At 47.9% G+C, this 15000-nt stretch overlaps 1 protein-coding gene across 1 annotated transcript in view; it reads right to left on the reverse strand.

Annotated features, from left to right (window-relative positions):
- Positions 1 to 15000, reverse strand: part of LOC138852703 (protein doublesex-like) — a 398114-nt gene that overhangs the window by 190453 nt on the left and 192661 nt on the right. The window lies entirely within an intron of this gene.

Genomic DNA, 15000 nt, shown 5'->3' on the forward strand with positions numbered 1-15000 from the left:
CATACACACCATAAACACCATACACATCATACACACCATACTCACCATACACATCATACACATCATACACATCATACACATCATACACACCATATACATCATACATATCATACACATCATACACACCATACACATCATACACATCATACAGAGTACTTTGCCACCAGTATTCACTAACAATTTAAATTTACTAAGAAATAACCTGATATAACTAATATGAACAATAACCTAAATCATTAACTCAACAAATCCAATCTAAACTAATAGCAAACAAATTTTTTCAACAAAAAATGAATTAAAAATATTCAAGCTAACGCAAATATCTAAATAATTCAATAAAAATTAAAAATATCTGACCTAATAAAAAAAATTAAATTAATAGAAAAATCCTGAATTAAGAAAAAAAATCTGACCTAAATAAAAAAAATTGATAAATTTGAAAAAAAAAAAGATATCTAATCTGCCTAAACTTTTGAGTCCGAAAATTTTGCGGTTGATATGAAAACATTTTTCATGAAATTCTTGGCAAATATTGAAATAAAAATTATTCTCCCCGCCAAATGAAATATCCACGTGTTTTATCACCTTGTTGGAGAGACGACTAGAAATAATGTATATGATGAATGTTTGTGGGGAGAAGGAAGTGTATATGATGTATGTTTGTGGGGAGAAGTAAATGTGTATGATGTATGTTTGTGGGGAGAAGGAAATGTGTATGATGTATGTTTGTGGGGAGAAGGAAGTGTATATGGTGTATGTTTGTGGGGAGAAGTAAATGTGTATAATGTATAAATGAAGAGAAGGAAATGTATATGATGTATGTGTATGTGTGTTGTAAGAAAGAAATGTATGTGATGTACGTATTGAGATAAAGAAATTTATATGATTTATGTGTGTATGTGTAGTGAGAAACAAACGTATATGATTGCAGATTTGGAGATGAAGGATTATGTGTGTAGACACAGGAAGATTCAGTAGCATTTCCAGGTGTATTTCTGATCGTCTTTCTCAGATCAAACTTAAAAACTTCAGCGCTTCTCCTTTTAATATAAGCGCAGTTTCAGCGCTTGTCTGTTTTTTTTTTTTTTTTTTTTTTTTTTTTTGAGTGTCTCGACACACTCCACTTGTTATGCAGGCGAACGAGCGAGCAACTAACTCTACACAATAACACGAAAAGAACACGGAACACAAAAGCCGATCTAAACATATCTCTGCGTAATTAAGAAGGATGACTGCTACTGAATTAAACCTGCTTTTGTAAAGTTTTAATTGGCGAGGTTGTGCATTGGGTTGGGTCGCTAACACTCTTTTTTTTTTCTCCTCCGCTTCCCCTGAACTTTTCTCTCTCCCTCCCTCCCTCTCCCCCTCCCTCTCCCCTTCCTCTCCTCACCCCCCTGTCCCCCCCTCCTCGCCCAACTACTAAACAAAAACTCGAAGGAATTTACCTGATATTTCGGTTAATTAGAATATCAACTCCATTAATTGAGGTTAAAAACAGCTCATTAACGCGTTTGTGGTTTTGTTTTGTGTTTGTGTATATGCAGCTTTCTGCTGGCTCTCAGCGTAGTTCTCTACTTGCTGCTATGTATTGGTTCTCAGTGTGGCTATCTTCAGGTGCCCTGCCGGTTTTCAGTGTCTATCTGCCGGCGTCTTCGTGGCGCTGTGCTGCTGGCAGGGTTCTCTAACCCCTCCCCCCCGGATCAACATGTCTTCCTTGATGGAAGTCTCGACGTGATCGTCAAAGAAACCAACAACTGCTTCCTTTAGGTGCCTCAGGTGACGAGACAGCCCTGCTGGTTGATAGCCTCGTGTTCAGCCAAGCGGTTCAGGTCATTTAGTGGAGCCTGACCTGACTTCGGAAAGGACCTGACTTCGGTGTACATCAGGCAGGTGAAGGTGTTCATAGATCGAAGTGATAAACTCTCTGTGCGCCAATTTGAATTCAGAACATTACAACTTTGAGGAAACATCTGCTAAGCAGCCCTCTATCTGAGCCAGTACATGAGTCCAGAAGCTGTCTGCAAATATGATAACGCTATTCAACACCGACAAGTAGAAAAGTTAGACACATGTGCAACTGTCAGGTATCTTTATTACGAAACGTAACTACTACACAGCAGGCTTCATCAGTCGAATGTATAGGATGACAACAGCAGTGGAGAAGTTAGATGATGTGGTCAGTCCATCATCCATGATATGTGTATATATATATATATATATATATATATATATATATATATATATATATATATATATATATATATATATATATATATATATATATATATATATATATATATCCCCCCGAGGTTAAACCAGTGTGTGTCTCATCACTTAATTTCACAATGGAAGCTGAACAGGATTGGTACTTGCCATAGTTTTTACAGGAGTATACACACCACTGCTGGAGAGGCTTCATGTTGACTGTGTACAGGAAGTCCACGAAGGTCACCTCACATGTTTATTATTATTCAAATCATTCGTTGAGAGCAAAACACTCAAGTGTTTTCATCAATGTTTCCCGCATGTTGTGCGTCTCCGACATCCTGAATATTGCGATGAGAGAAAATTTACGAGATTGTTGTTAAACAACAGTACCCTGAATATTTTATTTCTTGCTCATATAAATACGCAAAAAATTCAACACAGACACTTGTGTTAATTCCCTCATCAAACCAGGTAATTTATTTTTTTTGTCTTATTCCTCACCCATCGTTAATATACCCAGGATTAATTGTTTAAAAAAATGCACCACATTCCCTTACAGTGTTTACAGGAATCTTTGTCGCCATTAAATGGTTATTATCGTAACCGTAATTTTTAAAGTGGTGGACGGGTAAGCCAGCGGAAAGTCTCGGTCAGATAACTAAAAGCTACAGAGACGGGTCGTCATATAACTAACACCCGCATCAGGAAACACTTGTCCTGTTTCCTGGCAAACCTTGCCTTGATTGTGACTCATTTTATTTGGACTAGATAAAACAGACACCGGTGATGCGAGTAGCACAGCATAAATATTGTAAAACACTGCCCAGCCGTCCAGGACTTGACACCGTCACTGACGTACAATTTAACACGGCACTGACTGCCAGTCTGCCACGCCTCTCGTGTTCTGCTAATAATTAAACAGACAGGAAGAGAAATCTTTGTTTCAACAAAAGTGGATTAAGGTTATAAACACGATTCCAGGTTAGTTTTTGAGGTGATCCATTTATAACTACATTTTAAATTAAGTCTGTAATGAGATTATGAACACATTACTTCACAGTAGAACCAGGACTAACATATTTTCTTTATTTATATTAATGTGAAAATTAATAATTTTGTACCAAAAGAACCTTAGAAAACTTACCTAACCTTATTATAACAAGTGCAATTTAAATTAGCCTAATTCAACTAAATATATTTTAGATAAGTTTACAGTAATTTAACAATAAACAAACACAATAAAATATATTATTTTTGCTAGGTTCAGAATGATTTTTGCGAAATTATTGCATACACAATTTTTTCTTTCATTATTCGGGAAGAAGAGCGTTTCTATTTAAGCCGAAATAGCAAGTTTTACCTATTCGGCATGATATATATATATATATATATATATATATATATATATATATATATATATATATATATATATATATATATATATATATATATATATATATATATATATATATATATGCAATAAGATCACAGTAAACAGGTGATTTCAGAATATGCAAAACAACCACTCTGAAAGAATAGAGAAATTCCAAGCGCTTTCGTGACTACTCACTGTGAGTAGTCACGAAAGCGCTTGGAATTTCTCTATTCTTTCAGAGTGGTTGTTTTGCATATATATATATATATATATATATATATATATATATATATATATATATATGTGTGTGTGTGTGTGTGTGTGTGTGTGTGTGTGTGTGTGTGTGTGTGTGTGTGTGTGTGTGTGTGTGTGTGTGTGTGTGTGTGTGTGTGTATCTGTGTGTGTATCTGTGTGTGCATCTGCGTGTGTGTATCTGCGTGTGTGTATCTGCGTGTGTGTATCTGTGTGTGTGTGTATGTGTGTGTGTGTGTGTGTGTGTGTGTGTGTGTGTGTGTGTGTGTGTGTGTGTGTGTGTGTGTGTGTGTGTGTGTGTGTGTGTATCTGTGTGTGTATCTGTGTGTGCATCTGCGTGTGTGTATCTGCGTGTGTGTATCTGCGTGTGTGTATCTGTGTGTGTGTGTATGTGTGTGTGTGTGTGTGTGTGTGTGTGTGTGTGTGTGTGTGTGTGTGGGTGTGTGCGTGTGTGTGTGTGTGTATGTGTGTGTGTGTGTGTGTGTGTGGCGAGATACATAGAGAAAGAGAGAGAGAAAAGAGAGAGAGAGACAGAGAGAGAGAGAGAGAGAGAGAGAGAGAGAGAGAGAGAGAGAGAGAGAGAGAGAGAGAGAGAGAGAGAGAGAGCGTGCACGCGGGGCTCTACGTTCCAATATTCTGCTGCTGACTTGGTAACAGAAAATATAGGTGAAAACTGAAGGATTCTATTTTCTCACCGACGCCGCTGTTGGAGTCGCAAGAGTGGGTAACCCCCTCCCATTCCCTACCCACGCCGTTGCCGACGTCGTGGGCGTGGGCAACCCCCGAGTTCTCACCCACCCAGCTTTTAGTGACCATTCTGAGGGATGGTTATTCCCAAGTAACAGTAACTTCAGCTCTGCTGGAAGGAAATCATGACGCTGCTGTGGTTGTTGAACACATGGTGCACCACACTACTGAAGTCTCCCACCTCAGGTTGACACTACTGAAGTCTCGCAGCTCAGGTTGACACTACTGAAGTCTCCCACCTCAGGTTGACACTACTGAAGTCTCGCAGCTCAGGTTGACACTACTGAAGTCTCCCAGCTCAGGTTGACACTACTGAAGTCTCCCACCTCAGGTTGACACTACTGAAGTCTCCCACCTCAGGTTGACACTACTGAAGTCTCCCAGCTCAGGTTGACACTACTGAAGTCTCCCACCTCAGGTTGACACTACTGAAGTCTCCCAGCTCAGGTTGACACTACTGAAGTCTCCCACCTCAGGTTGACACTACTGAAGTCTCCCACCTCAGGTTGACACTACTGAAGTCTCCCACCTCAGGTTGACACTACTGAAGTCTCCCACCTCAGGTTGACACTACTGAAGTCTCCCAGCTCAGGTTGACACTACTGAAGTCTCCCACCTCAGGTTGACACTACTGAAGTCTCCCACCTCAGGTTGACACTACTGAAGTCTCCCAGCTCAGGTTGACACTACTGAAGTCTCCCAGCTCAGGTTGACACTACTGAAGTCTCCCACCTCAGGTTGACACTACTGAAGTCTCCCACCTCAGGTTGACACTACTGAAGTCTCCCACCTCAGGTTGACACTACTGAAGTCTCCCAGCTCAGGTTGACACTACTGAAGTCTCCCAGCTCAGGTTGACACTACTGAAGTCTCCCACCTCAGGTTGACACTACTGAAGTCTCCCACCTCAGGTTGACACTACTGAAGTCTCCCACCTCAGGTTGACACTACTGAAGTCTCCCACCTCAGGTTGACACTACTGAAGTCTCCCAGCTCAGGTTGACACTACTGAAGTCTCCCACCTCAGGTTGACACTACTGAAGTCTCGCAGCTCAGGTTGACACTACTGAAGTCTCCCAGCTCAGGTTGACACTACTGAAGTCTCCCACCTCAGGTTGACACTACTGAAGTCTCCCACCTCAGGTTGACACTACTGAAGTCTCCCACCTCAGGTTGACACTACTGAAGTCTCCCACCTCAGGTTGACACTACTGAAGTCTCCCACCTCAGGTTGACACTACTGAAGTCTCCCACCTCAGGTTGACACTACTGAAGTCTCCCACCTCAGGTTGACACTACTGAAGTCTCCCAGCTCAGGTTGACACTACTGAAGTCTCCCACCTCAGGTTGACACTACTGAAGTCTCCCACCTCAGGTTGACACTACTGAAGTCTCCCACCTCAGGTTGACACTACTGAAGTCTCCCACCTCAGGTTGACACTACTGAAGTCTCCCAGCTCAGGTTGACAATACTGAAGTCTCCCACCTCAGGTTGACACTACTGAAGTCTCCCAGCTCAGGTTGACACTACTGAAGTCTCCCACCTCAGGTTGACACTACTGAAGTCTCCCACCTCAGGTTGACACTACTGAAGTCTCCCACCTCAGGTTGACACTACTGAAGTCTCCCAGCTCAGGTTGACACTACTGAAGTCTCCCACCTCAGGTTGACACTACTGAAGTCTCCCACCTCAGGTTGACACTACTGAAGTCTCCCACCTCAGGTTGACACTACTGAAGTCTCCCACCTCAGGTTGACACTACTGAAGTCTCCCAGCTCAGGTTGACACTACTGAAGTCTCCCACCTCAGGTTGACACTACTGAAGTCTCCCACCTCAGGTTGACACTACTGAAGTCTCCCACCTCAGGTTGACACTACTGAAGTCTCCCACCTCAGGTTGACACTACTGAAGTCTCCCACCTCAGGTTGACACTACTGAAGTCTCCCAGCTCAGGTTGACACTACTGAAGTCTGCCACCTCAGGTTGACACTACTGAAGTCTCCCACCTCAGGTTGACACTACTGAAGTCTCCCACCTCAGGTTGACACTACTGAAGTCTCCCACCTCAGGTTGACACTACTGAAGTCTCCCACCTCAGGTTGACACTACTGAAGTCTCCCACCTCAGGTTGACACTACTGAAGTCTCCCAGCTCAGGTTGACACTACTGAAGTCTCGCAGCTCAGGTTGACACTACTGAAGTCTCCCAGCTCAGGTTGACACTACTGAAGTCTCCCAGCTCAGGCTGACACTACTGAAGTCTCCCACCTCAGGTTGACACTACTGAAGTCTCCCAGCTCAGGTTGACACTACTGAAGTCTCCCAGCTCAGGTTGACACTACTGAAGTCTCCCACCTCAGGTTGACACTACTGAAGTCTCCCACCTCAGGTTGACACTACTGAAGTCTCCCACCTCAGGTTGACACTACTGAAGTCTCGCAGCTCAGGTTGACACTACTGAAGTCTCGCAGCTCAGGTTGACACTACTGAAGTCTCCCACCTCAGGTTGACACTACTGAAGTCTCCCACCTCAGGTTGACACTACTGAAGTCTCGCAGCTCAGGTTGACACTACTGAAGTCTCCCAGCTCAGGTTGACACTACTGAAGTCTCCCACCTCAGGTTGACACTACTGAAGTCTCCCACCTCAGGTTGACACTACTGAAGTCTCCCAGCTCAGGTTGACACTACTGAAGTCTCCCAGCTCAGGTTGACACTACTGAAGTCTCCCAGCTCAGGTTGACACTACTGAAGTCTCCCAGCTCAGGTTGACACTACTGAAGTCTCCCACCTCAGGTTGACACTACTGAAGTCTCCCACCTCAGGTTGACACTACTGAAGTCTCCCAGCTCAGGTTGACACTACTGAAGTCTCGCAGCTCAGGTTGACACTACTGAAGTCTCCCAGCTCAGGTTGACACTACTGAAGTCTCCCACCTCAGGTTGACACTACTGAAGTCTCCCACCTCAGGTTGACACTACTGAAGTCTCGCAGCTCAGGTTGACACTACTGAAGTCTCCCAGCTCAGGTTGACACTACTGAAGTCTCCCAGCTCAGGTTGACACTACTGAAGTCTCCCAGCTCAGGCTGACACTACTGAAATCTCCCACCTCAGGTTGACACTACTGAAGTCTCGCAGCTCAGGTTGACACTACTGAAGTCTCGCAGCTCAGGTTGACACTACTGAAGTCTCCCAGCCCTATTCTGACACTACTGAAATCTCCCACCTCAGGTTGACACTACTGAAGTCTCCCACCTCAGGTTGACACTACTGAAGTCTCCCAGCTCAGGTTGACACTACTGAAGTCTCCCAGCTCAGGTTGACACTACTGAAGTCTCCCAGCTCAGGTTGACACTACTGAAGTCTCCCAGCTCAGGCTGACACTACTGAAGTCTCCCACCTCAGGTTGACACTACTGAAGTCTCCCACCTCAGGTTGACACTACTGAAGTCTCCCAGCTCAGGTTGACACTACTGAAGTCTCCCAGCTCAGGTTGACACTACTGAAGTCTCCCACCTCAGGCTGACACTACTGAAGTCTCCCACCTCAGGTTGACACTACTGAAGTCTCCCAGCTCAGGTTGACACTACTGAAGTCTCCCACCTCAGGTTGACACTACTGAAGTCTCCCAGCTCAGGTTGACACTACTGAAGTCTCCCACCTCAGGTTGACACTACTGAAGTCTCCCACCTCAGGTTGACACTACTGAAGTCTCCCAGCTCAGGTTGACACTACTGAAGTCTCCCAGCTCAGGCTGACACTACTGAAGTCTCCCACCTCAGGTTGACACTACTGAAGTCTCCCACCTCAGGTTGACACTACTGAAGTCTCCCAGCTCAGGTTGACACTACTGAAGTCTCCCAGCTCAGGTTGACACTACTGAAGTCTCCCAGCTCAGGTTGACACTACTGAAGTCTCCCACCTCAGGCTGACACTACTGAAGTCTCCCACCTCAGGTTGACACTACTGAAGTCTCCCAGCTCAGGTTGACACTACTGAAGTCTCCCACCTCAGGTTGACACTACTGAAGTCTCCCAGCTCAGGTTGACACTACTGAAGTCTCCCACCTCAGGTTGACACTACTGAAGTCTCCCACCTCAGGTTGACACTACTGAAGTCTCCCACCTCAGGTTGACACTACTGAAGTCTCCCACCTCAGGTTGACACTACTGAAGTCTCCTACCTCAGGTTGACACTACTGAAGTCTCCCACCTCAGGTTGACACTACTGAAGTCTCCCACCTCAGGTTGACACTACTGAAGTCTCCCACCTCAGGTTGACACTACTGAAGTCTCCCAGCTCAGGTTGACACTACTGAAGTCTCCCACCTCAGGTTGACACTACTGAAGTCTCCCACCTCAGGTTGACACTACTGAAGTCTCCCAGCTCAGGTTGACACTACTGAAGTCTCCCACCTCAGGTTGACACTACTGAAGTCTCCCACCTCAGGTTGACACTACTGAAGTCTCCCACCTCAGGTTGACACTACTGAAGTCTCCCACCTCAGGTTGACACTACTGAAGTCTCCCACCTCAGGTTGACACTACTGAAGTCTGCCACCTCAGGTTGACACTACTGAAGTCTCCCACCTCAGGTTGACACTACTGAAGTCTCCCACCTCAGGTTGACACTACTGAAGTCTCCCAGCTCAGGTTGACACTACTGAAGTCTCCCACCTCAGGTTGACACTACTGAAGTCTCCCACCTCAGGTTGACACTACTGAAGTCTCCCACCTCAGGTTGACACTACTGAAGTCTCCCACCTCAGGTTGACACTACTGAAGTCTCCCACCTCAGGTTGACACTACTGAAGTCTCCCAGCTCAGGTTGACACTACTGAAGTCTCCCACCTCAGGTTGACACTACTGAAGTCTCCCACCTCAGGTTGACACTACTGAAGTCTCCCACCTCAGGTTGACACTACTGAAGTCTCCCACCTCAGGTTGACACTACTGAAGTCTCCCAGCTCAGGTTGACACTACTGAAGTCTCCCACCTCAGGTTGACACTACTGAAGTCTCCCAGCTCAGGTTGACACTACTGAAGTCTCCCACCTCAGGTTGACACTACTGAAGTCTCCCACCTCAGGTTGACACTACTGAAGTCTCCCACCTCAGGTTGACACTACTGAAGTCTCCCAGCTCAGGTTGACACTACTGAAGTCTCCCACCTCAGGTTGACACTACTGAAGTCTCCCACCTCAGGTTGACACTACTGAAGTCTCCCACCTCAGGTTGACACTACTGAAGTCTCCCACCTCAGGTTGACACTACTGAAGTCTCCCAGCTCAGGTTGACACTACTGAAGTCTCCCACCTCAGGTTGACACTACTGAAGTCTCCCACCTCAGGTTGACACTACTGAAGTCTCCCACCTCAGGTTGACACTACTGAAGTCTCCCACCTCAGGTTGACACTACTGAAGTCTCCCACCTCAGGTTGACACTACTGAAGTCTCCCAGCTCAGGTTGACACTACTGAAGTCTGCCACCTCAGGTTGACACTACTGAAGTCTCCCACCTCAGGTTGACACTACTGAAGTCTCCCACCTCAGGTTGACACTACTGAAGTCTCCCACCTCAGGTTGACACTACTGAAGTCTCCCACCTCAGGTTGACACTACTGAAGTCTCCCACCTCAGGTTGACACTACTGAAGTCTCCCACCTCAGGTTGACACTACTGAAGTCTCGCAGCTCAGGTTGACACTACTGAAGTCTCCCAGCTCAGGTTGACACTACTGAAGTCTCCCAGCTCAGGCTGACACTACTGAAGTCTCCCACCTCAGGTTGACACTACTGAAGTCTCCCAGCTCAGGATGACACTACTGAAGTCTCCCAGCTCAGGTTGACACTACTGAAGTCTCCCACCTCAGGTTGACACTACTGAAGTCTCCCACCTCAGGTTGACACTACTGAAGTCTCCCACCTCAGGTTGACACTACTGAAGTCTCGCAGCTCAGGTTGACACTACTGAAGTCTCGCAGCTCAGGTTGACACTACTGAAGTCTCCCACCTCAGGTTGACACTACTGAAGTCTCCCACCTCAGGTTGACACTACTGAAGTCTCGCAGCTCAGGTTGACACTACTGAAGTCTCCCAGCTCAGGTTGACACTACTGAAGTCTCCCACCTCAGGTTGACACTACTGAAGTCTCCCACCTCAGGTTGACACTACTGAAGTCTCCCAGCTCAGGTTGACACTACTGAAGTCTCCCAGCTCAGGTTGACACTACTGAAGTCTCCCAGCTCAGGTTGACACTACTGAAGTCTCCCAGCTCAGGTTGACACTACTGAAGTCTCCCACCTCAGGTTGACACTACTGAAGTCTCCCACCTCAGGTTGACACTACTGAAGTCTCCCAGCTCAGGTTGACACTACTGAAGTCTCGCAGCTCAGGTTGACACTACTGAAGTCTCCCAGCTCAGGTTGACACTACTGAAGTCTCCCACCTCAGGTTGACACTACTGAAGTCTCCCACCTCAGGTTGACACTACTGAAGTCTCGCAGCTCAGGTTGACACTACTGAAGTCTCCCAGCTCAGGTTGACACTACTGAAGTCTCCCAGCTCAGGTTGACACTACTGAAGTCTCCCAGCTCAGGCTGACACTACTGAAATCTCCCACCTCAGGTTGACACTACTGAAGTCTCGCAGCTCAGGTTGACACTACTGAAGTCTCGCAGCTCAGGTTGACACTACTGAAGTCTCCCAGCCCTATTCTGACACTACTGAAATCTCCCACCTCAGGTTGACACTACTGAAGTCTCCCACCTCAGGTTGACACTACTGAAGTCTCCCAGCTCAGGTTGACACTACTGAAGTCTCCCAGCTCAGGTTGACACTACTGAAGTCTCCCAGCTCAGGTTGACACTACTGAAGTCTCCCAGCTCAGGCTGACACTACTGAAGTCTCCCACCTCAGGTTGACACTACTGAAGTCTCCCACCTCAGGTTGACACTACTGAAGTCTCCCAGCTCAGGTTGACACTACTGAAGTCTCCCAGCTCAGGTTGACACTACTGAAGTCTCCCACCTCAGGCTGACACTACTGAAGTCTCCCACCTCAGGTTGACACTACTGAAGTCTCCCAGCTCAGGTTGACACTACTGAAGTCTCCCACCTCAGGTTGACACTACTGAAGTCTCCCAGCTCAGGTTGACACTACTGAAGTCTCCCACCTCAGGTTGACACTACTGAAGTCTCCCACCTCAGGTTGACACTACTGAAGTCTCCCAGCTCAGGTTGACACTACTGAAGTCTCCCAGCTCAGGCTGACACTACTGAAGTCTCCCACCTCAGGTTGACACTACTGAAGTCTCCCACCTCAGGTTGACACTACTGAAGTCTCCCAGCTCAGGTTGACACTACTGAAGTCTCCCAGCTCAGGTTGACACTACTGAAGTCTCCCAGCTCAGGTTGACACTACTGAAGTCTCCCACCTCAGGCTGACACTACTGAAGTCTCCCACCTCAGGTTGACACTACTGAAGTCTCCCAGCTCAGGTTGACACTACTGAAGTCTCCCACCTCAGGTTGACACTACTGAAGTCTCCCAGCTCAGGTTGACACTACTGAAGTCTCCCACCTCAGGTTGACACTACTGAAGTCTCCCACCTCAGGTTGACACTACTGAAGTCTCCCACCTCAGGTTGACACTACTGAAGTCTCCCACCTCAGGTTGACACTACTGAAGTCTCCTACCTCAGGTTGACACTACTGAAGTCTCCCACCTCAGGTTGACACTACTGAAGTCTCCCACCTCAGGTTGACACTACTGAAGTCTCCCACCTCAGGTTGACACTACTGAAGTCTCCCAGCTCAGGTTGACACTACTGAAGTCTCCCACCTCAGGTTGACACTACTGAAGTCTCCCACCTCAGGTTGACACTACTGAAGTCTCCCAGCTCAGGTTGACACTACTGAAGTCTCCCACCTCAGGTTGACACTACTGAAGTCTCCCACCTCAGGTTGACACTACTGAAGTCTCCCACCTCAGGTTGACACTACTGAAGTCTCCCACCTCAGGTTGACACTACTGAAGTCTCCCACCTCAGGTTGACACTACTGAAGTCTCCCACCTCAGGTTGACACTACTGAAGTCTCCCACCTCAGGTTGACACTACTGAAGTCTCCCAGCTCAGGTTGACACTACTGAAGTCTCCCAGCTCAGGTTGACACTACTGAAGTCTCCCAACTCAGGTTGACACTACTGAAGTCTCCCACCTCAGGTTGACACTACTGAAGTCTCCCAGCTCAGGTTGACACTACTGAAGTCTCCCAGCTCAGGTTGACACTACTGAAGTCTCCCAACTCAGGTTGACACTACTGAAGTCTCCCAGCTCAGGTTGACACTACTGAAGTCTCCCAGCTCAGGTTGACACTACTGAAGTCTCCCAGCTCAGGTTGACACTACTGAAGTCTCCCAGCTCAGGTTGACACTACTGAAGTCTCCCACCTCAGGTTGACACTACTGAAGTCTCCCAGCTCAGGTTGACACTACTGAAGTCTCCCACCTCAGGTTGACACTACTGAAGTCTCGCAGCTCAGGTTGACACTACTGAAGTCTCCCAGCTCAGGTTGACACTACTGAAGTCTCCCAGCTCAGGTTGACACTACTGAAGTCTCCCAGCTCAGGTTGACACTACTGAAGTCTCCCAGCTCATGTTGACACTATTGAAGTCTCCCAGCTCAGGTTGACACTACTGAAGTCTCCCAGCTCAGGTTGACACTACTGAAGTCTCCCAGCTCAGGTTGACACTACTGAAGTCTCCCAGCTCAGGTTGACACTATTGAAGTCTCCCAGCTCAGGTTGACACTATTGAAGTCTCCCAGCTCAGGTTGACACTATTGAAGTCTCACAGCTCAGGTTGACACTATTGAAGTCTCCCAGCTCAGGTTGACACTATTGAAGTCTCCCAGCTCAGGTTGACACTACTGAAGTCTCGCAGCTCAGGTTGACACCCCAGAGACATGATAGCGTCACACCCCAGTGACATGATAGACACCATCACATCTCAGTGACATGATAGACAGCGTCACATCCCAGTGACATGATAGACAGCGTTACGCCCCAGTGACATGATAGCGTCACACCCCAGTGACATGATAGACAGCGTCACGCCCCAGTGACATGATAGCGTCACACCCCAGTGACATGATATCAGCATCACATCTCAGTGACATGATAGACAGCGTCACATCACGGTGACATGAGAGACAGCGTCACACCCCAGTGGCATGATAGCGTCACACCCCAGTGACATGATAGACAGCATCACATCCCAGTGACATGATAGACAGCATCACATCCCAGTGACATGATAGACAGCATCACACCTCAGTGACATGATAGACAGCATCACATCCCAGTGACATGATAGACAGCATCACACCCCAGTGACATGATAGACAGCATCACATCCCAGTGACATGATAGACAGCATCACATCCCAGTGACATGATAGACAGCATCACATCCCAGTGACATGATAGACAGCATCACATCTCAGTGACATGATAGACAGCATCACATCCCAGTGACATGATAGACAGCGTGGGGTGGGGTGGGGTGGGGGGGTGAGGGAGGGCAACATAAACTAGCCGCTTCGGTGGACGGCAAAATCTAAATCTTAATGTTAGCAACACACTGTAGATGGTCACTATTTTTTACGTAGAACATGACGTCACCCCCACCCGATCCCCTACCACCCCCACCACCCCACCACCCCACCACCCGATCCCCTACCACACCCACCACCCCACCACCCCACCACCCCACCACCCCACCACCCCACCACCCCACCACCCCACCACCCCACCACCCGCTCCCCTACCACCCCACCACCCCACCACCCGGTCCCCTACCACCCCACCACCCCACCACCCGATCCCCTACCACCCCACCACCCCACCACCCGATCCCCTACCACCCCACCACCCCACCACCCGATCCCCTACCACCCCACCACCCCACCACCCGATCCCCTACCACCCCACCTCCCCGCCACCACCCCAACATCCATCACCACCACCAGATCCCCTACCACCCCCCCTCCCCACCACCAAACCAACATCCATCACCACCAACCGATACCCTACCACCTCACCTCCCCACCAACACCCCAACATCCACCACCACCCGATCCCCTACCACCCCACCTCCCCACCACCACCCCAACATCCATCTCCACCACCCGATCCCCTGCCACCTCACCTCCCCACCAACAACCCAACATCCATCACCACCACCCGATCCCCTACCACCTCACCTCCCCACCAACACCCCAACATCCATCACCACCACCCGATCCCCTACCACCTCACCTCCCCACCTACACCCCAACATCCATCACCACCACCCGATCCCCTACCTCCTCACCTCCCCGCCAACACCCCAACATCCATCACCACCATCCGATCCCCTAC

Source organism: Cherax quadricarinatus, chromosome 14 (assembly GCF_038502225.1).
Source record: "Cherax quadricarinatus isolate ZL_2023a chromosome 14, ASM3850222v1, whole genome shotgun sequence".
Classification (NCBI taxonomy): Eukaryota; Metazoa; Arthropoda; class Malacostraca; order Decapoda; family Parastacidae; genus Cherax; species Cherax quadricarinatus.